This window comes from Pteropus medius, unplaced genomic scaffold (assembly GCF_902729225.1).
Source record: "Pteropus medius unplaced genomic scaffold, Ma_sr-lr_union100, whole genome shotgun sequence".
Classification (NCBI taxonomy): domain Eukaryota; kingdom Metazoa; phylum Chordata; class Mammalia; order Chiroptera; family Pteropodidae; genus Pteropus; species Pteropus medius.
Genome location: NW_024344321.1, coordinates 363,010 through 384,806, shown reverse-complemented (window position 1 = coordinate 384,806; position 21,797 = coordinate 363,010). Strand labels below are relative to the sequence as shown.

At 40.1% G+C, this 21,797-nt stretch overlaps 3 non-coding genes across 3 annotated transcripts; 2 read left to right on the top strand and 1 right to left on the bottom strand.

Annotated features, from left to right (window-relative positions):
- Positions 1-74: 74 nt before the first annotated feature.
- On the bottom strand, positions 75-147 carry TRNAT-UGU (transfer RNA threonine (anticodon UGU)). The gene has a single exon. It is a non-coding gene; the product is annotated as a tRNA-Thr (tRNA).
- An 8,176-nt stretch (positions 148-8,323) lies between these two features.
- Positions 8,324-8,405, top strand: TRNAL-AAG (transfer RNA leucine (anticodon AAG)). Its single transcript has one exon. It is a non-coding gene; the product is annotated as a tRNA-Leu (tRNA).
- Positions 8,406-12,586: 4,181 nt separating this feature from the next.
- TRNAY-GUA (transfer RNA tyrosine (anticodon GUA)) lies at positions 12,587-12,677 on the top strand. Its single transcript is given in 2 exon segments — positions 12,587-12,623; positions 12,642-12,677. It is a non-coding gene; the product is annotated as a tRNA-Tyr (tRNA).
- The last annotated feature ends 9,120 nt before the right edge of the window (positions 12,678-21,797 follow it).

The following is a 21,797-nucleotide window of genomic DNA, read 5'->3' as shown; positions in this document are numbered from 1 at the left end:
TTTCCACAAGGGTCAAAGTTGCCGGAGACAAGGAATCGATGGGTAAGAAGAAATTGAAATAAGAATTACTAGCTAGGCCCCAGCGAGATTTGAACTCGCGACCCCTGGTTTACAAGACCAGTGCTCTAACCCCTGAGCTATAGGGCCTTAGACTTCAGCCTCTCGTTCTTTTGTAAAAAGGAATGTTTTTATGCTGGGCTTTTATTAGAGCTTCCGAATTTTGATAGCAAACAAAATTTGAATGTTTCTTCGATCTGTTTCCCAATTATTGGAATTCAGTCTGCAGATTCTTGCTGGGGATAGAGCAGCGTGGTGGTCAGTAACAGAGACCACCACTATTTTAAGACTAGAGAAATCTGCCTAACCCAATACAGTCTAAGACAATGAAAGACTCTGCCCCCTGCCCCTAGATCTCTTGGCTGAAACTGAGACATCTGCACTCGCTTTTCTCCTTGACTGAGGACATCCGCCGACCTGCAACCGTTGCCCGCCTTAAGTTTCTTAGACTTAGGGCTCTTTCTCACAGGTTGTGTGTCTCAGCGCCAGAGCAGGCATTCATTATTAACTCCGCTATTTAATTCATCCCTTTATTCAGCAAACACTGAATTCCAACTTTGTGCTAGGCTCTGCACTAGGAACAAGGCATCCAGATATGGTCTTTACCTTGAAGTCACTGTCATGGTTTTGTGGAATGAAAGAACTTTAGTTTTCACGAAGGAGAACAAAGGTAGCTGTGCCAGGTATGAAGGGGCGGCGGACAATGCCAAGGTTCACGAATTTACAGAGTAAACCACCAGAGATGCAGGCCTTCAGGAGGGGATGAGCTTGAGCAGCACTTTAAAGGAAGGTTAAGATTTACACAGGTTTGAGGGCGGAGTGATCTCTGGTAGAAGAAAAGTTATGAGCAAAGTTTCAGAGAAAGGCAAGCACTTAAGGGGCCAAGGCAGAGCACTAGCTAGGGGAGATACCCCGCCTCCTGAAAGTGAGGGAAGCTAAAACAGGTTAGTAAGAGACAGAGATTTCTGGAATGAAGTTATGTTCTTTTATTTTATTATTAGTTTCAAGTATACAGTACATTGGTTAGACATTTATATGGTCTATGAAACGATCCTCCTGATTAACACCAATCTAACTCTACACATAGCCTTTACAATACTGCTGACTGCATTCCCTATACTGTGCTCAACATCCCCTGGACGATCTCTACTAATTTGTGCTTCTTTAACCCTTCACCCCTTTCTCCTGTCCTCCAACCCCCCTCTGCTCTGGCTGTTACCAAATTGTCCTCTGTATTTATGAGTCTATTTTCGATTAGTTCGTTCTTTTTGTTCCTTAGATTCTGCATATAAGTGAAATCATATAGTATTTATCTTTCTCTCTGACTTATTTTTCTCAGCATAATAACCTCTTGGTCTATCTACATCATTGCAAATGATAGGATTTCATTTTTTTTTATGGCTGAGTAATATTTTATTGTATATATGTACCACAACTTCTTTATCCAATTGTCTATTGACGGACATTTAGGTTGTTTCCATATCTTGGTTATTGTGAATAGCGCTGCTGTGAACATAGGGGTGCACAGGTTTTTACAGATTTGTGTATTGGTTTTCTTTGGATAAATACCCAGAAGTGCAATTACTGGGTCAAAAAGTAGATCCATTTTTAATTTTTTGAGGAACCTCCAGACTGTTTTCCATAGTGGCTGTACCAATTCGCAATTCCACCAACAGTGTGTGAGGGGTCCTTTTTCTCCACATCTTCACCAGCACTTGTTTTTTGCTTCATCAATGGTAGCCATTCTGACAGGTGTGAGGTAATATCTCATTGTGGTTTTAGTTTGCATTTCTCTGATTATTAGTGATCTTTAGCATCTTTTTATATATCTATTTCACCATCTGTATTTCCTCTTTGGAGAAATATCAAGTTATGCCCTTTTAAAAATTGATAATGGAAACTCACTAGGCATGGGTCTGCAGAATGAACTGAAGAGAAGAGAAACTAAAGTCAAGGGAACACCAGAGATTGGCCATGGTGCAAATGCTCAAACATAAGGCTGCAAGAGGGTAACAGCTATGGACTGGAAAGGAAAAAATGAATGAAAGAGATACAGTGAAGACAGATTCTACTGAAGTTAGATGTGAATAGAGAGAAAATAAGAGACAATAAAGAAGGAAGAGTCAGGGAGGACTCTCAAATATCATACCTTGAAGAAGCAAGATGATAGCTGCAGAAAAAAAGGTCTAAAGGAAACATAGGTATCTGGAGAGGACAGAGGGGTGCTAGGATTTAGGTAGGCGGAATTTGTGGTAAGGATGGAGGAGTTTATGGGAATTGTACAATAGAATACTCTTGTGTCTAGAGTTCCATAGATTGGTAGGTCAAAGTTAGCTCAAATTACATAGATCATCCATTGAGTTAGAACCTCTGAGTTACGTGCTCTTTAAGGAAAAGTGTACAAAGGAAAAACAGCAGAGGCATGAATACGAGCTTTCTGAATAGCCTTGTTGCATGCATTTGTCATATGAGTGGGTGTCTAACATTTTTTAAACATTCTCCTTACATTTGGTAATTTCACATATTGTAAGTGAGTCTGTCCTAGAAAATTTGCTTTCCCAAATGGCAGCTGGGAGTAGACATGTGACTTAGGTTCCACCAATCAGATGCATCCAAGGGAAATTTCATTTTAGAAGTGTAAAACAGGATCTTAGAGAGAAATACCAGGTTTTACCAATGGTTTAGGTGTCAGATTCTTGGGTATGAGATTTCTTAAATCTGTAGATTTTTGTCCCCTCCAATTCTGGAAAATTCTTTTTAAATGTTGTTTTTGCTCTATTTTTCGTTCTCCATTTATAAAAAACTGAAATTAATCATATATTATACCTTCACACCCTGTCCTCCATTTCTTTGAATCTCTCTTCCGTATTTTCTGACTTTTCGTCTTTCCATGTTGCATTCTGGATTACACGTTCTTACCCATAATCCATTAATTCTCTCTACAGCTATGTTTAATCAGCTGTTAAATCTACCCACTGAGTCAATTGTAATTATAAATTGTAATTTTCGGTTCTAGAAGTTCAATCTGATTCTTTTTCAAAACTACTAGGCCAAATTTTTTTCCAGTTTTGAGATATAATTGACAGACATTGCTATATAAGTTTAAGATGTACAGCATAATGGTTTGACTTACATTTGTAAGAGAGAGCAAAACATAGAACATGAACATATAAAACTTCCTTGTTTAAAGCCTCTTGGTGGAAATTTGCCCTCAAATATTCTTAATTTTATCAAATGCAGGGTATGATAGAATGTCACCGGGGAACCACAATTTCTGCCCTTGTGAGGCAGGAACCCCTCCTACCCCTCCACATATTTCTTCCTGGTTATTGTTCTGTTACCCTTTAATGTATACTGACCATTTATAAAACGAAAAAAAAAAATTAAGCCTTTCTTCAGACCTCCTCCTGTTTTAGCCCCAGCAAGGGAGATAAGCCAAAACCAGTCTTTTCCAGCTTAGACACCATCTTTGGCTAAAGCATGACCGTTGGCTAATTATAATATCATTATAATATCATCTGCATTGCAAATTCTGCAGCTCCTGTCATACATCTGATGCCATGACAAGTTCCCAAAACACCATAAAGAAGAAAGGAGTGGGGAGAGAAACTGAGCTTCCTGTCTAGTGGGAAGAGACAAGGAGGCTACTTCAGTACCACTTTTCAACCAGACAAAGCTTGTGCTTTCCTGCTTGCTGTTTGTCTTGCCCTTTAAGTCTTTCTCGAGGAATAAGATAAGAGGCTGATCATTGGAGGCCCCAAACTCTCCCATAACACTTGGTAGGTAGAAAACTGGCCCAAACATCCTCCAGACTATTGTTGAGAGAGTCATCTGTTTTTCTCCGCAAGTCAAGGCAATAGTTATGAGTTAAATCCTCTGCCACACACTAGCAAAGGAGACATATTTCAGGATATTGGCTGTTCTGTGATTTCCACTTCTTTGTAATCAGAAGCAAGAGTTCCTTTTCACGTAGGAACCATGGAAATCTGACTATGGTGGACCCTAAGACAGAAGCTCTAACGTTTAAGGTGTGGCTCAAACTGAGGTATGGCTACTCTTCCTTATGTCAAGCAGAATGGCAGTGTGAATCCATTTTTCTTCCCTATTGGGGCCCGCTTCCAGGCTTCTGACCTGAGGCCTGTAGGCTTGGGTAGCAGGGGAGGATGGGGAGCGAAGCATGCCAAGTTCTCTGGCATTGGAACGTCAGCCTAGGCTCAAAATCTGGGCTCCTTTTCTAGGGAAAGTGGGTGGAGGTGTCTCCCGCCATCTCCTTCCACAGTTGCCAGTAACAGTAGCCTCCACCTGGCATCTGCTTGTCTGCAACTGCTTAGGGGAAAGGGACCCTCACTGTGAGATGCAGATTTATGTTTCAAAGAAAGGGACCAGAGGTTTCTGGCAGCAGGAACAGATCCAATCTGAAAGGCACGCAGAATTAGGGGAGGAGGACTGCAGACTCTGCTTAGGCCTGGACCAGGAGAGGTCATGGATTAGCGCCTGTTACCTGCCTGTTGGGTCTCAGAGAGCAAAAGGGAACTAGGAGAGAAAATATTTTCTTGGTTCTTTAATGAAAGGTCTACGCCTTCTGGAGACTCAAAGACTCCTCTCCTGGCTTCATAATGGAAAAGTATCCAACTCAAAAATTAGCAAAGAACTGAAGTCGCGGCGTGAGATTGTTAGGGAAAGATGCCTTTGCTCTTTACTGCATCACCACCACCATGACCATCACCACCACCCTCTAGCAATCTGGAGTCTAAATCAAGGGGTTCACTGGTCCGTTCCATTAATAAATAAACTGTCGGGTGCTAACTGGACGTCAGACAAAGCTGACACGACTCCTGCCTCCCGGGAGCTATTATGTTTTAGATCCCAAGGGCTTTGCTTCTGGAGTGGATAGTTTGTTTCGAAGATCTCTCCTGGAGTAAGAAGAGCTGTTCAGGGTGAGCGGATAGATTCGAGTCCTAGTAGAGCGGAAGAGGGAGGGAATAACTTATTTAGTGTTCTTTGTTGATATTTAGAGTCGGGGTTTTGGGTGAGAAATACTGAAGATGCTGAAAAAAGGGAAAGAAAGGTACAATTAGTAATCATAGATAGAATTGTGTTAATGGGTTTTATAGTATGGCAAAGTGGTCTAAAGTGGTGGACTTATGCTCTAATCTCTCAGAAGATGTAGGTTTGAATGCTACCGTTGCTAGGGTTTTGTTTCTTAACCAAGGGATCACTGCTGGTGTCCTCACTCCGGTTAAACATTCTGAAAACCCAGGCAAGGGGTATACTAATATCTGAATTTTCTGAACACTGAGAATTGGATTGGGGAAATGAGACCAGTGAATGAATGGTTCATAGCTTCCCCTCAAGATGCTCACAGGTCAGTGTGATACTCAGACCACTAAAACACCCGCTCCTTCGGTTTTTGCCTTTGGTTCGGAAGGGATCCCATAAGGCCTTGCTAAAGAGATGACATTTAAGCTGGGGCCTTTAAATCAAGGGAGAAGAGGTAAGAGAGTATTGGAATCTTGAAAATGTATGGCGTGTCTTGTAAAGTGGGGCATGGAGGGGAGCAAGGAGTGAAGTGAGCCTTGGTCTCATCATTTTCTCCTAAGTGTTAACTTGGAAAAATTCGGACAGACACACACAGAGTTGAAGAACAAATTGGGGCAGTAACACAGAACACCAAAACTATCCCTGTGGTCCCTGCTGCTGTCTCTCAGACCCCTACTGCGTTTCTCAAAGGAGGTTCTCTAATTTCTCCACCTGCCTCTGATCTACCCACAACAAAGGCACCCCCTCTGTCACCTGCCCTCTCTCTTGTCTCTTCCTCCAAGCCCACCATTAGGACAGTAAAGGAGATTAGGAAGGATTAATTAGGAAGTGAATCATCAAGGAAGGCAACTGCTCACCAGCTCAGGGAAGTGACTCACCTTCCAGACTTGAGCAAGCCAAGGAACACCATTCTGACTCCCACCTAGCCCGCAAAGAGTCTTAGGATGGGTTCCAAGTCTGAATTTGAGCTCTTTAAGGAACATTTTCACTTTCTGACCTTTGAGGGCAGTGCTTTTCCTGCCCCATGTGCATGGCCTTTGGTACGTAGAGGGTGTATTGGGCTCCACCACACCTAGATTTTAATCTAGACATTGTCCCTTCCTCAAGGCTTTGAGAAAGAGTCACAGGTTAATTTTAATAGGTGGTGATGGAACCTGACTGGCCCATGGCCTAAAAAAGGCAAGAGATATTTGTTCATGTGGCTTGTTTCTCTAGTGAACCTTGACAATACTAATATTTTGTACTGGAGAATTTTTTACTGTGAGAGTCCGTCATGTGTATTATAAGGTGTTTAGCAGCATTTCTGGCCTTTATCCACTAGATACCAGTAGTACTATCCCAGTTGTGACAACCAAAAATGTCTTCAGGCATTGTCAAATGTCCCCATAGGAAGCAAAACTGAGGGTTCAACTAATCTCCTATGTGTAGCTTGTCTTTCCAGTCTCTTAACAGAGTCTTTTGAAAGACAGAGAGACTTAATTTTGATGAAATATAATTAAGCATGTTTTTCTTTTATGAATCACACTTTTGATGTTGCATCTAAGAAATCTTTCCCCAACACAACTTGACAAAGATTTAATTCTAAATATTTTATTTTTGGTTTATGATTCATTTTAAGTTAATGTTTGTATATGGCGTGACAAACAGAGGGACCTAGAAGGACTAAGGAAGAGCCCTTCCTATATGTGGTATCTCATTTTAATCTATGAACAACCTCACTCTATTCTGGTACACCATCCTTTCCAATTTGTGTGTAGTGGTTTGTTCTCTGGAAATGGTAGCCCAAGTAGCTTTTGGTGACTGCCATCCAGGCATTAACCGCACACTGACCTTTCTTGGCTGAGTCACAGCAGGCATACAGAGAAACCACCACTGAGCCAAGCAGGTTTTGAAGTGATAAGCAGGACAAATAAGATGCTCTTAAAAGAAATAGAATGGCTTATTGGAATTTCTTTGGGCACTGGAAGATATGTTGGCTGCACTTGGGAAACTTGACAAAATATCGATGCTCTGATAAAACCCATAGTAGTTCCAGTGTCATTGGTCTAGGGTTCAGCCTAGACATCAGAATTTTAAAAAGTTCCATGCGTGATTTTGATGATCAGCCAGGGTTGAGAACTACTGCTTAGGGACATTATTATTATTTTGGATGTGATGTGCCAGGTTAAAAGCCTGACCAAGCCTTAATTTTCTTTTGAAAAATGTTGTCAGCCATCATATGAAGGCTATTTGTAAGGGAGGACATACTATTCTTTAATAGTAAAAATTGCTTGATGGGAGAGAGTAGCTGCAGGGATCAGAAGCCCTAGTCTGGCCTCTGTATAGCTGCAGAACTTCCTCCTATCACTCTTCACCAAAACATTTTTCTTGGAAAAATGAGCACATTATATCACTGGGCTAGGAGGAAGACCTAGAGTTGGTGCACCTTCCAGAGTCCTGGGCACAGCTTTGTGGGGCTATTTGATAGGCTTTTCCCCCAGGAGAAGCAGAGTTTGTCAGCAGGAAACTTGAGCGCTGCCCTCTGTTTACCTGGACATTTCCTCGGAAAGTCCCTGAGCAACAAGAGCAGACTCAGAGGGTATATTTGCAATGTTGAGATGACCTGGGAGACCCCTAAACCATCAAATTCAAATGGCATTAACATGTGCTCTCTCTCTCTCTTTGAGAGCAGAAAGAAAACATCACCAAGTGTCTTATGAATAGAATGTAAAACCATGTGAAGGGCTTCCCCTTCTCTGAAGAAATAATTTGGTAGAGCCTGTGTGCACACTTTGCTATCTCAGCTGGTAAAAAGGAGAACTGTAGAGTTCCATTGGCATCTTTAGGTTGTTGGTTAAATTCTAGCTCTGAGTAGGTGCTCAATCATTTGTAAAAGCTCTGAAACTCCATTTGATAAGTCATGCTCCCTCGAAGCTAGGATTTTTGTGGCCTTAATTGGCTTTGACCTTCATTTATCTTTCTGAGAAATTTGTGGCAAGACTGAGAGGAAACCAACAAGAATAAAACATAATCAACACCTGCAAAAGGCCCACAGCCCAAAGTGCGATACAGATTTCGTTCACTCATTAAGATATTCCCTTTGAAGCCCGAGGTGGAAGATGAACAATCCAGAACGGATGGGGAAAAGTAAGCTTTTGTAGTAAATCTTGCTGTCACTTAAACGCTTCATCCAATTCCTTTTAGATGGTATTCGAGCATGAGGAGAGTTAGGATGATGCCACGTTCTGGTAGTGTGGCCGAGCGGTCTAAGGCGCTGGATTAAGGCTCCAGTCTCTTCGGGGGCGTGGGTTCGAATCCCACCACTGCCAGCGTTCCTCCTTATTACCAGTTGCAGAACTGAGTTCAAAGGATGATGAATGTCGTTAAGAAGCCAGCATATTGGGGCTGAGTGTGCGAGTGACCTTTTAAGTCTAGTGGATCCATATTTCTGGCCATGTAGCACTCGGAAAAATTTTGCCAATTAGTAACGTCTCAATAAGTCTTCAAAGACGAAGTTCACCAGGAAAGTAGGGGACGGGAACAAACAAGTTTTAAGATCTGATGTTGGCAGGCATGACCTCAAAAGGAGGTCACCTACGGCAGGAGGATTGATATAAGGGCTGGTATGGAATAGGGAGTGGTTTTTTTGTTGTTGTTCGTTTGGGTTTTGGAGGTTTTGTTTTGTTTTTTACATTTTTTTTCACCATCATAAATGGGAACTCAGAGGCTTTGCAGGCAGTTTTTGAGAGAATTTCAAGGCGCAATTCCTTCGGCAAGAAATAGACCCTTGTCTGTCTGTACGGTCGCCGGTGCACATCAGTGACAGTAAGAGCAGACTCTTTGAGTCCTCACCATTGTCCTGTCTGAGCTGGGACGATTCTGCCTCCCCACTCCTATGCCCCATTTCCGGTCTCCCAGTGCAGCGTCTCCCACTCCCTCTGGGTCTTCCTCTATCAGGAAGCGAGAAGGAAGGAGAGGGTCTGAGTGAGGCTTTCCGGAGATGCGACTCACCAAGAAGACAATATCAGGGGAGGAGGGAGGTGTTTCAATTCCTGTAGACTTGAGTTAAGGGCCCTTGACAACCAACTTGGAAAATTCATTCATTGCCCTGCACACTGCTATCAGAGAGCCCAGAATGTTTCGACTCATAATCTGAACTAGTACACATTTTCACCTCTTGAACTGTAAGTACAGTGTACTTCTGGATCTATCACCTTGTTTGGGGGTCCTGGAGAGCGAATGGGTGGAATTCGGTGTCCACTGCAACCCAGGTTGAATCTAAGTGTTGTCCCTTTCTTAGTGTATCTTTGGGGAGGTCGTGAAGGAGTGAGCACCTTTGGGTTAAGAGGAGAAACCTCATTTTGGAAGGTGGTGAAAGAATGGAGGGTGGCCCATGTCCTTAAAAGAAGCATTAAGAGAAACTTCAAGTTCATGGCCGGTTTCTCAATCTAGGGGTCTGGGTGTGGTTGTCCCTCTTTTGCTTAGGCAGACTCACATAATAAAACTAATCTACATGTAAAGAAAACATTTAGCCCCTGCATTCACCTACCTGAGCTATCATGGAGAGAAACACAATGATGCTGAACTAGTCTCAACTTAAATTCATGACAGTAATCTTAAGAGCATCTGCATGACTATCTTACAATTTTTCTCATTCCCTTCACTGTACCACTCTTAAAAACTACTCTTTCATCCCTTCTCATGTGCCCTCAAAACAGCCAATACCTCCTCATACATTCTCACTCCTATCTTTCTGTTTCATTAAGAGAACAGAAGCAGTCCCCAGAGAACTTCTACAAGGTAACCATCTACCTGCATCTGAGTACCTTTGTCACCTTTGGGGCCAATCTGAGTTTGCTGTCGCCTCAATGGTAGAGGAGAGGGAGAGGGATAATGAGGGGCGCAGATGTGTAGTTAGCATTTTTCCTCCGTTCTTCCTAAAATGACTGCAGTGAAGAATCACAGGTCATTGAGATTTAATAGTTTTATTAAAAATATATTTTAGAAAAACAAAGAATGCCCCAAGGAGACACATGGAGAAAAACAAAATATGCCCCAAGGGGGCATGTGGTTCCAGAGCTGTAACCAAAACGGCTACAAAAGGGCAAAAAGGCCACAAAAAGACCAAAAAGAGAGAGAACCCAGAAGGGCAAAAAGGGAGTATGTCTGTCTTATATTTGGGCCTGTGATGGGTGGTTCCAAAGGCATTCCTAGGTGACTGGCAAGTGAGGTCATGTTGATTGACACCTGGCAGCTATATCACTTTGCCTAGTGCGCATGTGCATACTCAGAATTCTACCACAATTAGGGTGTTCTTTGGGTGATCTTTAGACTAGGCCTCTATTCCTTTGTTCTCCCTGTTGCTCATGTCTGACTAGCTACCTAACACTTTTATGCCTCCTGTTACAGTGGATGACCTATCCCAGATCCTGCCTAAGGCCATTATTGCTTCTACTTGTGCACTAGATACCATTCTCGATTGCTCATCCAAGAACACTCTTTCCAACAGTTGCTTCTCTCTACTACAGGATCATTTCCAACAGCCTACTTGTATGGTGCTATTATCCCATTACCAAATAAAAATCATAGGTTCTGGGAGCAAGAAGGGGAGCAGATACAAGGCTCGCCTTACACTCGTGGTTACTCCAAGGCTCTTCACAGCTCCTTCTAGATCTCCGAGTATCATGCTAACAAGTTGTGTAAAGAGCTGAAGTTTTGGTGCATGGGTGTCATGGGGGAGCTGAGGTTTCCCTTCTTACCTCCCTCTTCTCCAAGGCTTGAAGGAGGTGATGTAGATCAAGATGTATGCCCCTTCTGAAACTAATAATAAAATAAAATAAAATGCTAAAAAAAAAAAAAGATATATGCCCCTTTGACAAATCAGTGGGTGCCTGTTATTTGCCAAGAACTGAGTTTGGACCTAGAAGGCAAGGCCAAATCTTCAGGAAGTTCAATTTCTAGAATGCAAAGAACTTTTCTCAAGCAATAACGCTCAATCCAACGATCTTCTATGTAGTCTACAAAATTTGAAGAAAGTAATTTAGGAAGGCTTAAGCTATGAACTGGTGTAGTTGAAGGATCCAGGCTTTGACTCCAGGGTTTTGGGGTTCATGAGTTTGAATTCTACCACTCTCAATGGTTTGGTGTTTGTTTAAATAATAATAAAAACATCCACCCTTTAAATTTCTCCAATGTATTAAAAGTGGGTACGAAAATTTGTGATTAATAACAGGTGTATGATTGATGAAAGAGAACCTCACAATCTAGCTGGGTACATATGTTACTGATACCCTAGTGTGAGGACATGTAATTATTCCTTTCCTATAATCTACAGAGGAAAGGCAATTACTACTTTCTCATGAAATCACTGAAATATTGTAGTCTCTAAAAATCATTTTGATTAAAAAGAACCAAGTCTTTTTAGAGAAGTGGCTGATTTCAGGTTTGGAGCAGAAAGCAAGAAGAGCTGGCAAGAAAACAAAAGTTTCTGCAAACTACTGGCTCAATAGTTCGCAGGAACCAACAAAAAGTTTCCATTGGCTGGATACAGAAGAAACTAATGACTAAAAGGAATACTCACTGCATCTTTAAAATGCAGGGAGAAAACATATTGATCACCCGTGGAAATAACTAGAGAGCAAATTATTTACTCTGAAATTTGGCAATTCATAGATAAGAATCAAGCATTATTCTTATGTATTATATGTGAATTTTATTTAAGATAACCAAGTAGTTCCAGTTGGTGAGTAAAAGTTCTTTAGAGAGTATTTCTAGCCAGTAAATGTGGAAGAAATATAGAATTAGAAATCACAATTTAGCAAGTCATGAAAAAATGATTCAAGCGGTGATGACATTGATTCAAATGTCATTTAACGATAGGCTGATGTGGGAATTTACAATGGAGCAAAGGACTGTATATATGTGAACCCGCTGATCAATGTTAGCATTTAAAGTTGAAACGCGCCTCCTGATATGATGCTCAATGTATGAAGTACGTAGGACTGTTTGTGAACTCTTACTTTTGTAAGAATTGTAATCTAAAATCAAATCTGCTTGATTGGGGTGGGGATGCGTCAGAACAGGGGCGGGGGCAGCGTTGGTAAAGTGTGGGGCGAGGCGCTTAGAGGCGGCGCTCCTTGAGGGCCCTCCACCCGACTCTGCCAATTCCCCCCCGGTGCCCCATTCCAGTGGATTCTCCTCTTTTCCTTTTCCCGCAAGTCCTCCCCTACCCTACACACGCATTTGTTTCGCTAAAGCCCCTCCTGTCACCGTCTTACCTGTTTTCTGGTCACTGACGATGGTTGTCTCTGCCCCCTCCATGGAAAGCGGCGCGGGCAGGGGAAACGCTAATGTAATTGGGACCCCACGCCACTCCCAAGCCCCGGCGCATGCACGACTCGGTTGAATGGGGCTTCTAAACAACTTAAAACATATTGGACTTGGGGCCTTCCAGTGTCTCGACCTCCGTAGTTTCCACAAAGAGTAATAACCTAGCTTTACTGTTGGCTCTCCTTCGATAGCTCAGCTGGTAGAGCGGAGGACTGTAGACCAACTCGTGTGTAGGCATCCTTAGGTCGCTGGTTCGATTCCGGCTCGAAGGAAGCTCTTCCTACTTTTGCGACCCTGAGTCGCAAAGTGCAAATTAGGGAGATTTCCGGAACGCCTACAAACGTACGAGTATGCTGTCCTGTCGCCTGGGATCACACCTGTCTCTTCTTTCTGTAGTACACAAACGCACACCCTTCAGAGCAAAAAACAGTCTCCGTTACTCTCCTACCTTATCCTGCAGCCATAGCCAGCTAGTCCCCACAGCATCCTGCGCCGCCTTCACTCATTCTGAGCGCTGGCTCTGTCATCTCCACTTTGCTCACCATGGACAGATCCCTGCCGTACAGGTGGGCAAACAGGAGCGGCAGACAGCAAGCCCTGGAAGCCAACAAGCATATAGGACATCACACGGGTCACAGACAGCCATGACAACCTTCTTGTAAACTTTCACTCTGTCATGCTCTGTATCTGTCTGCACCCTTCTCACTCCGTCTTTTTCTGTCTTTTTTTTCTCCTTTACTCTGATGCCGTATGAATATATTGACCTAAAATGCTCAACCTGCCTGCTTAGTCTAGTGTTTGTACAGCATTGCCCTTTGAGACTTTTAATTGCTAATTCTGTACTGCACTTTAGAAAATTTATAGAATGAAAAGGCAGCCGTTTTGTCAATGGAGTTTGAGGTACAAATATCTCCTAGTGGCCTATTTAGGTGGCTCTTCAATCTGGTGTCTGAATTATTGCTCCTGAAAACTAGGATTTTGTCTTGGCATTTGTTCTTGTTGCCTCTGAAGCTTTTTGGCTCTTATAAGAGCAATATGCTCTCCCTACTTTGTTCACACCATTCAGCACAGGCAGGTCAACTGCATGAGGATTCTATGGCTCTGCCTCCACAAAGAAACCCTAGCCTTGAATATTAACATATGTAGAAATTGGCCTAATGAGAATGATGGAATCTTAGGCCTTTTCTGGACGTTCTAGAATTTTACCTCTTCATGCAATGGGCTAATGCTTCCACCATCATGTTTAGTTTTTTTTCCCTATCTACTAAAAAATGTGCCCTTAGAGTTGTGAACAAAGGCAGGTATAGTCTAGGATTACACCTCTTATGCTTCATCTTTAAAAGACTCTGACACTTATCTACATTTCCTTTACTCATTATCAATTGAAAATGTGTTCCATTTTGGGTCAGGTCTTATGACTTAGTAAGGGGCCTAGTAAGTCCTGCATCTTCTTCTTAACTCATGATCCCAGGTTGTATTGACTCAAAAGAGCTCCTGCTCTTTAGGATTGGCATTCAGATATGTTTTGTTTACAAATCATTTAATAAACACCTAATCTGCTTCTGGTATTGTGCTTCTGCCAGGGATATAGAGATTAAAATATAGGTCTTGTCCTAAAATATTGTAGTATCTGTAGGGGACACAGAGATGGAAGCAGACACAATATGATGTGCTGAAAACTGCAATAGAGATAAATAGAACATTTCATGTAAATCTAAAACAAAAATTAATCTTGGGAAGTTTTAATTCAGGCTAGTGTGGAGGGCAAAGTAGAAAATGTGGGAAGCCTTCAGGTAGAGCCAATATACTGGAGTCAACTGAGTTTTGGAACAAGAGTAGTAGATCTGTAATTAGGTCAGTGGAATGGACACAGAACAATTTTAGAAAATAAACAGAAACCCAGAAAGTGCTGGTTTTCTAACTATATATGGTACCCCTAGAGCATATATACAAGTCCAGGACTAGCAGGAAACAAAGATACAAATAATCGTGCATGAAATTTTATCCTATCTCATCATATCCCTCGGGTTTTAACTGCTGTGCACCCCAGGAGCAAAGGGAAGATTTCTCAACATCTCTTGCGAGTCTTCATAAAGAAGACACCATGATATATATGTTTATTCTACCAGAATGACCAGCAAAAGAAAAGTTAATGCTTGTGTACTTCCACATTCATCTCCACTCCATTCGTTTCCACTCCTATTGTCATTTTCTCTGCACATACTTTTTTTGCAGCTGCCTGGCTTGCATTACCTGACAAATGAAGGCAGAAACATTGTTGATGCGAAGAGAGAAAAATCTTATATGTTGAATGAAGAGTTTGCCTCCTTTTCAGATTTGGCAGGAATGGGGAATTTGAAAATTTCCATTCAAGATTTCTTAAAATTGTCTTCTCTTTCTCAAATTTCATCATCTTATCTCTTCACCTGGGTAGCTTTTCTCAGCTGATGCCTGGATCAAAATAATCCTCTAGGCTGGCAATCCCCAGTGGTAAATAACTAGTTGAAAATAGGTTATAAATGAAATGTCTACTTTTCGATGATGGGATTAATAAGAAACTGAAACTTCTGTCACTCTTCATCTCTGCACTCAAGCTAATACCAACAATCAAGAAGGATGTGGTCCAAGACTGGTAAAATGACTATTCACATGTAAATCCATAAGCAAGATACATAAGACCTAGATTCAAATGGAACATTTTTTCAACCAGTAGTAGGTAAAGGGAGTGCGGGTAAGTGTCAGAGTCTTTTCAAGATGGAGGATGAGAAGTATAATCCTTTCAGAACTACCTTTGCCAGCCAGTCCCATATTTGTTATACAGACTGAAATATCTTTAGGCATTTTGTAGCAAAGTCCTCTAATTTAAATATCATAGTCTGCTCAAGCCAAAATTATTGAGCACTTTTCAGATAAAGAAAACTCTTTAAAAGAGGGGAGGTGGTGTCCTAGAGGCTGATAATCACAATAAATAACTCAAAAGAGCTCCTGCTCCTTAGGATTGCATTCAGATATGTTTTGTTTACAAATCATTTAATAAACACCTAATCTGCTTCTGGTATTGTGCTTCTGCCTCTTCAGAGTCAGAAGGCAGTTCCTTCCCCCTTTTTATAAGGGCGAACAGCATCTAAGAAGCCATGCCTGAGATGAAAGCCTAAAAAACAAGCAGTTTCTTACTAGGCAAGACTCCTTATTTTCCCATGTGTTTTTCGCATTGTTGCAGCCTAATTGTCTCTCTGTGTATTTAAGATAATAAGAGAATTCTCAGTTACAAAAAGGGAAAGTGAGTCCCTGCCTCTCTGTTCTGTAGCATGACCCACTCTCAATGGGAAGTCAATATTATCCCAGAAGATGGGAAGTACTGCTCTTTTTACAGGTGGGCTTTTTTCTTCCCCTCACCTTAATATTTTGCTGAAAATATTGGAGGCCCAGAAAGGGTCACATTTGAAGTAATGAACTTAATCAATTTCATTCCCCAACTCCCATCTCCACCCTAATTCTTTGACTCAGTCAAAATGTGCTATGTTTCCTGGGCTTACAAACACCACACGATAACAAGGCACTAATTCTGCTTTAATGCCTCTGCTTCCTTGTTTTATCAAATACCTTCTCATTTGATCCTTCTTTTATCAAATTTCTTCTAATTCTCTCTTACTCATTTCAGGATCATCTTTACCAGAATCTTTTTCTAGCTCCCCAAGTCTCAATTGGCTCTTCTCCTCCTTCTGTCTTTGGTACTCCTTGACAACTTCCACCTTTCCACCTATCACACTATACTGGTATACTTTAACATTCTCTTTAAGAGTGAGCTCCTTGAAGTCTGGGACAAAGCCGTATTTATTTTAGTATCATCAACACCTTGCACAGTGCCTTGCACAAGATAGAATACATTTCAACATCTGCTCATGAGGGCTCTGAATGAATTATCACATCCTGGAGTAATGACTAGAGATCTGCTTTATCAGAAGACAAAAAAAGGCCACAATTTCTTCTATGATAATAACCAGAGGTGGCATATTCCATGTAAAGATCTCAAGGTTTTCTGTGATGAAAAGCAAATGAGAAAGCTTCTGGGAAGTACATAGTAAGATATTCAAATTAACCCTACACTGAAAAAACCTGAAAGTTGAAAAGAAATATGAAAATATTTGCTTGATGACATTGGAGAGATAACAAAGGTGAGAAGAGTTGCTCAGCTAAAATATAGGTGAGGTAAAAATCCAAAGTGATAACTAGAAAATCTCCACATTTATGAAAGTTATTCATTTTATGAAGCTAGTATAAACTTTATACATCAAAAGCGGACAAGGACATTGAATAGGAATTATCATAGGCCAATCTCATTTATGAACATGGATATAAAAATTCTAAACAAAATTTAGCAAATCAAATACAGCAATACATAAAAACTATAACACATTTGACAAAATTGGCACTATTGGATGAAAGTAGAATTAACATTAGAAAAATCAATGTACTTCATCACACTAACAGACCGAAGGAGAAAAATAATAAGACTATTTTTAATAGATGCAGAAAATTTATTAAATAAAATTCAATATCTTTCATGATAATAATTTGTCAACTAGAAGGTAGTTTATTTGATGAAATGTATCTACAAAAAAAAATCTCAACATGTTATATGTTCTATTTCACAACATATAAGTGAAATGATACTAGATTTCTGTTTGAGATTGAAATAAGATTAAGATTCCCACTATCTTCTATTCAATATTACACTAAATGTTTTCATTAGAAGAAATGAAAGTGAAGAAATGATTGTGTAAAAAGAAAATTTAAAGAAATATACAAGAAACATGACAGAGTGAGAGACGTCCCCAAATCTCTCCCCTTGAAACAACAATAAGCTGAACATCTAAAATTCAACAAAAAATGTGCAAACTGCACACCAGCACGTCTGAGCATGGGACTTACGCATAAGAGCTACCACAGATCAGAACCCTAGGTGTCAGGTGGTGGACAGGGAGAAACAAAGAAGCTGCCTCTCACAGCTGCAGCTGGAGCTCCCTGTAGCAGGAGGGGGAGGGGAGAATGTGTGGCGATTTCCCTGAACAGCCCTGCCTGGGAGTGCTGTGAGCTCCACGTATCCAGCGGCAGTGCCCAGTTATCAGAGCAGAAGACAGAGAAACGGGGACAGCAGAAAAGCAGGGATGGCAGAGAAACAACAGTTGTTTTTTGCCAGCTGCGGTTGCAAACCTAGGCTGAGCTGTAGCCCCCAACCGCCAACCCACAGGGCTCCTCTGTCGGAAGCCAGCCGACCAAGTCAAACCGGGTACCTGAATGAGGGAGCGGGGACTGAGAAAAAAGAGAAGACAGACAGGGTGCAGGAGGGAGAGCAGATCTCACAACTGTCTCTCCGAGTTTATTTCTTATCCTCTTTTTAAACACAATCTGTTCCTTTTGGTCTCCCAAGATAACATGATTAAAGTAACATCCAGAAGATCAAGTTACAATCGGCACTTCCTTTGATACTCCCTTTTACACTCCCTTTATCTATACTTAATCTTCTTCTTCCTGGAATTCCACAGAACCAGCCTTTTCTTTTTTATGCAAGCAGGCCTCCTGAGATAAACCATGCACTCTTTTGAATTTGGGGAGCTTTATCTCCCTACACTCCTCCGCCATACCCTTTGAGACTAAACGCCACAGAGCTCCAGGGGAATCTGAGCAAACACTACCAAAACTGTTGCTAACACTGACAGGAACTGAGACTGAGGGTAGCAAGCGTGATTAAACATCTATAAGGAAAAAAAAAGACAATATTAAGACTTTATATAAAGCAGAGACCCAAGTGGCTTAGATGCCACCTACTGGAAACCAAAAGAAAAACACCTTCTTTGCAACAGGCTAGGGACTATTATATAATAAATCTTTCTGGAAAAAGATCAGAATACACTTCCATTAATGCACAGGCAAAGAAATAGTCCATTAAACACCAAGAACAACCAACGTAACAAGACATCTCAGAAAGAAAGAGAAAAATCTCCAGAAAATAAGCTTACAGACATAGAAATATGTGACTTAAATGACAGAGAATTCAGGATGGTACTTCTGAAAAAAACTCAGTGAGATTCGAAACAAATCATATCAACAATTGCAGGAATTGAAAAAACAACTAGATGAGCAGAATGAGTTCTTTAGCAAGGAGATTGAATCCCTCAAAAAGAACCGAATAGATCTTCTGGAGATAAAGAACACATTACAAAAGCTGAAAAATGAAATAGCAAGCTTGAGAAATAGAATCGACCAAATGGAGGAAAGGATCAGTGATATCAAAAACAGAAATCTAGAAATAAATCAGAAGGAAGAAGAGAGAAACCGAAGAATGAAAAATAATGAAAGAGAAAATCAAGAACTAGCTGATATCATCATGACAGGAAACATAAGAATAATGAGAATATTCAAAGGAGAGGAAAAGAAGCAGGAATTAGAAAGCATTTTCAGACAAATAGTTGATAAGAATTTCCCAAATCTAAGGAATAAGCTAGAGCTTGAAATTCAAAAAGTCAACAGAACTCAATTATCTGAACCCAAAAAGGCCTTCACCAAGACACATTACATTAAAATTATCAAAAATCAGTGACAAAGACAGAATTCTCAGGGCAGCCATAGAAAAGAAGATGGCGTCCTATAAAGGAAAACCCATTAGATTATCCTCGGACTTCCCAGCACAACTCTTACAAGCCAGAAAGGAGTGGAATCAAATATTTAAACTATTAAATGAAAGAACTACTAGCTAAGAATAATGTATCCAGCCAAGCTCTACTTTAGATACAAAGGAGAAATTAAGACCTTTCCAGACATATAAAAATTGAGGGAATTCTCAACTATGAGGCTTGCACTACAGGAAATACTGAAAGAGGTCAGCTCACCTAAAACAAAATGACCAAAAAAATACATAATTAGAAGTAAGGTGACTAGCAAGCTAATAGAAGCAGAGGATTGCAACCTTTATTAGGAATAAGGCATTATAAGCTTAAAAATAGGAAGAGATTTGCTATGGTAAGATAGTAATGAATGTTCAGCACGCATAGGAACAAACTGAGACAACAATGACTGAAAAGGAGAGGATTCAAAGATCCAAATTCGCAAAGGGGAATGGAGATAAGGCAAGCGCAGAAGAAAAGGGATGACTGTATGTGTGTGTGTATGTGTGTGTGTGTATGTGTGTGTGTATATATATATATATATATATATATATATATATATATATATATATATTTATATATATATATATGTATGTATTTATATCCTTTACATATTCATAATGGTAACCACACGCCAAAGATTCAGAACTGAAAGACCAGAGGAATAATCCACAAAAGCCAACCAAAATAAAGAAAACAGAAACACAGGACAAAAAACAAACAAACAAACAAACAAAAAACAATGAAAACACCGAGCTACCAGAAAGCAAAAGATAAAATGACTATAAGAAGACTTCATATTTCAATAATCACCCTAAATGTAAATGGACTGAACTCACCAATAAAAAGGCACAGAGTTGCAGAATGGATCAAAAAACAAAATCCAACCATATGGTGCCTCCAGGAGACATATCTCAGCTCCAAAGACAAATATAGACTTAAAGTGAAAGGGTAGAAAATGATATTTTGAGAAAATGGCATTCAGAGAAAAGAAAGAGTAGCAATACTAATATCAGACAAAATAGACTTCAAAATAAAAAAGGTAATGAGAGATGCTGAGGGACACTTCATAATGATAAAGGGAATCATACACCAGGAAGACATAACACTTATTAATATCTATGCTCCCAATCAGAGAGACCCAAAATATATAAAGTAATTACAAACAGAACTAAAGAGAGAAACAGATCAAAACACTATCATAGTAGGGGACCTAAATACCCTACTGTCGGATATGGACAGATCATCCAAACAGAAAATTAGTAAGGAAATAACATCCTTAAATGACACATTAGACCAACTGGACATAATTGATATTTACAGAGCCTTCCATTCCAAAACAGCTGCTTATACATTCTTTTCTAGCGAACATGGAACATTCTCAAGAATCAACCACATACTGGGACACAGAGATAGCCTCAACAAATATGAGAGGGTTGAAATCATACCAACCATATTCCCTGATCATAATGCTTTGAAACTAGAGATCAACTGCAGAAAGAAATCAGGAAGAACCAAAAATACATGGTGATTAAACAACATGCTACTGAAGAATAACTGGGTGAGAGAAGAAATAAAAAGAGAGATCAAGAGATACATAGAAACAAATGATAATGATTTGTACAACATATCAAAACTTTTGAGACACGGCAAAAGCGGGCATAAGAGGAAAGTTCATATCATTACAGGCCTATCTCCAAAAACAAGAATGAGCCCAAATAAACAACCTAATACTTCATCATAAAAAACTAGAAAAGAAAGAACAAATAAAGCCTAAAGTCAGCAGAAGGAAAGAAATAATCAAAATGAGAGCAGAAATAAATAAAATTGAAAACAAATAAAAAAAAACGATAGAAAAAATAAATGCAAGAAAGAGATGGTTCTTTGATAAGATTAATAAAATTGACAAACCCCTGGCTAGACTCACTAAAGAAAAAAGAGAAAGGACACAAATAACAAAATCAGGGATGAAAGAGGGGAAATTACGACAGACACTGCAGAAATACAAAGGATCATACAAGAATACTATGAAAAGTTATATAACATCAAATTTAATAACCTAGAAGAAATGGACCAGTACTTAGAAGAATATAAACTTCCTAGACTGAATCAAGAACTGGAAAATCTAAATAGACTGATCAGCAGTATGGAAATTGAAACAATTATCAAAAACCTACCAAGAAATAAAAGTCCAGGACCAGATGGCTTCACCAGTGAATTCTAACAAATATTCAAAGAAGATTTAATACCTGTTCTCCTCAAACTCTTCCAAAAAATCGAAGAGGAGGCAATACTTCCTAACTCATTTTATGAGGCCAATATCACCCTGATACCAAAACTTGGTAAAGATAACACAGAAAAAGAAAGCTACAGACCAATATCTCTCATGAACACAGATACAAAAGTCCTAAATAAGATACTAGCAAACCGAATACAGCAACATATTAAAAAGATTATACACCATGATCAAGTGGGCTTCATCCCAGAGGCACAGGGATGGTTCAACATATGCAAATCGATCAATGTGATACACCACATAAACAAATTAAAAAATAAGAATCATATGATCATATCAATAGATGCGGAAAAGCCTTTGACAAGATACAGCAACCATTTATGATCAAAACACTTAAAAAAATAGGTATAGAAAGAAAATACCTTAACATAATAAAGGCCTATATGACAAACCCTCAGCCAATATTATACTTCATGGTAAAAAACTAAAAA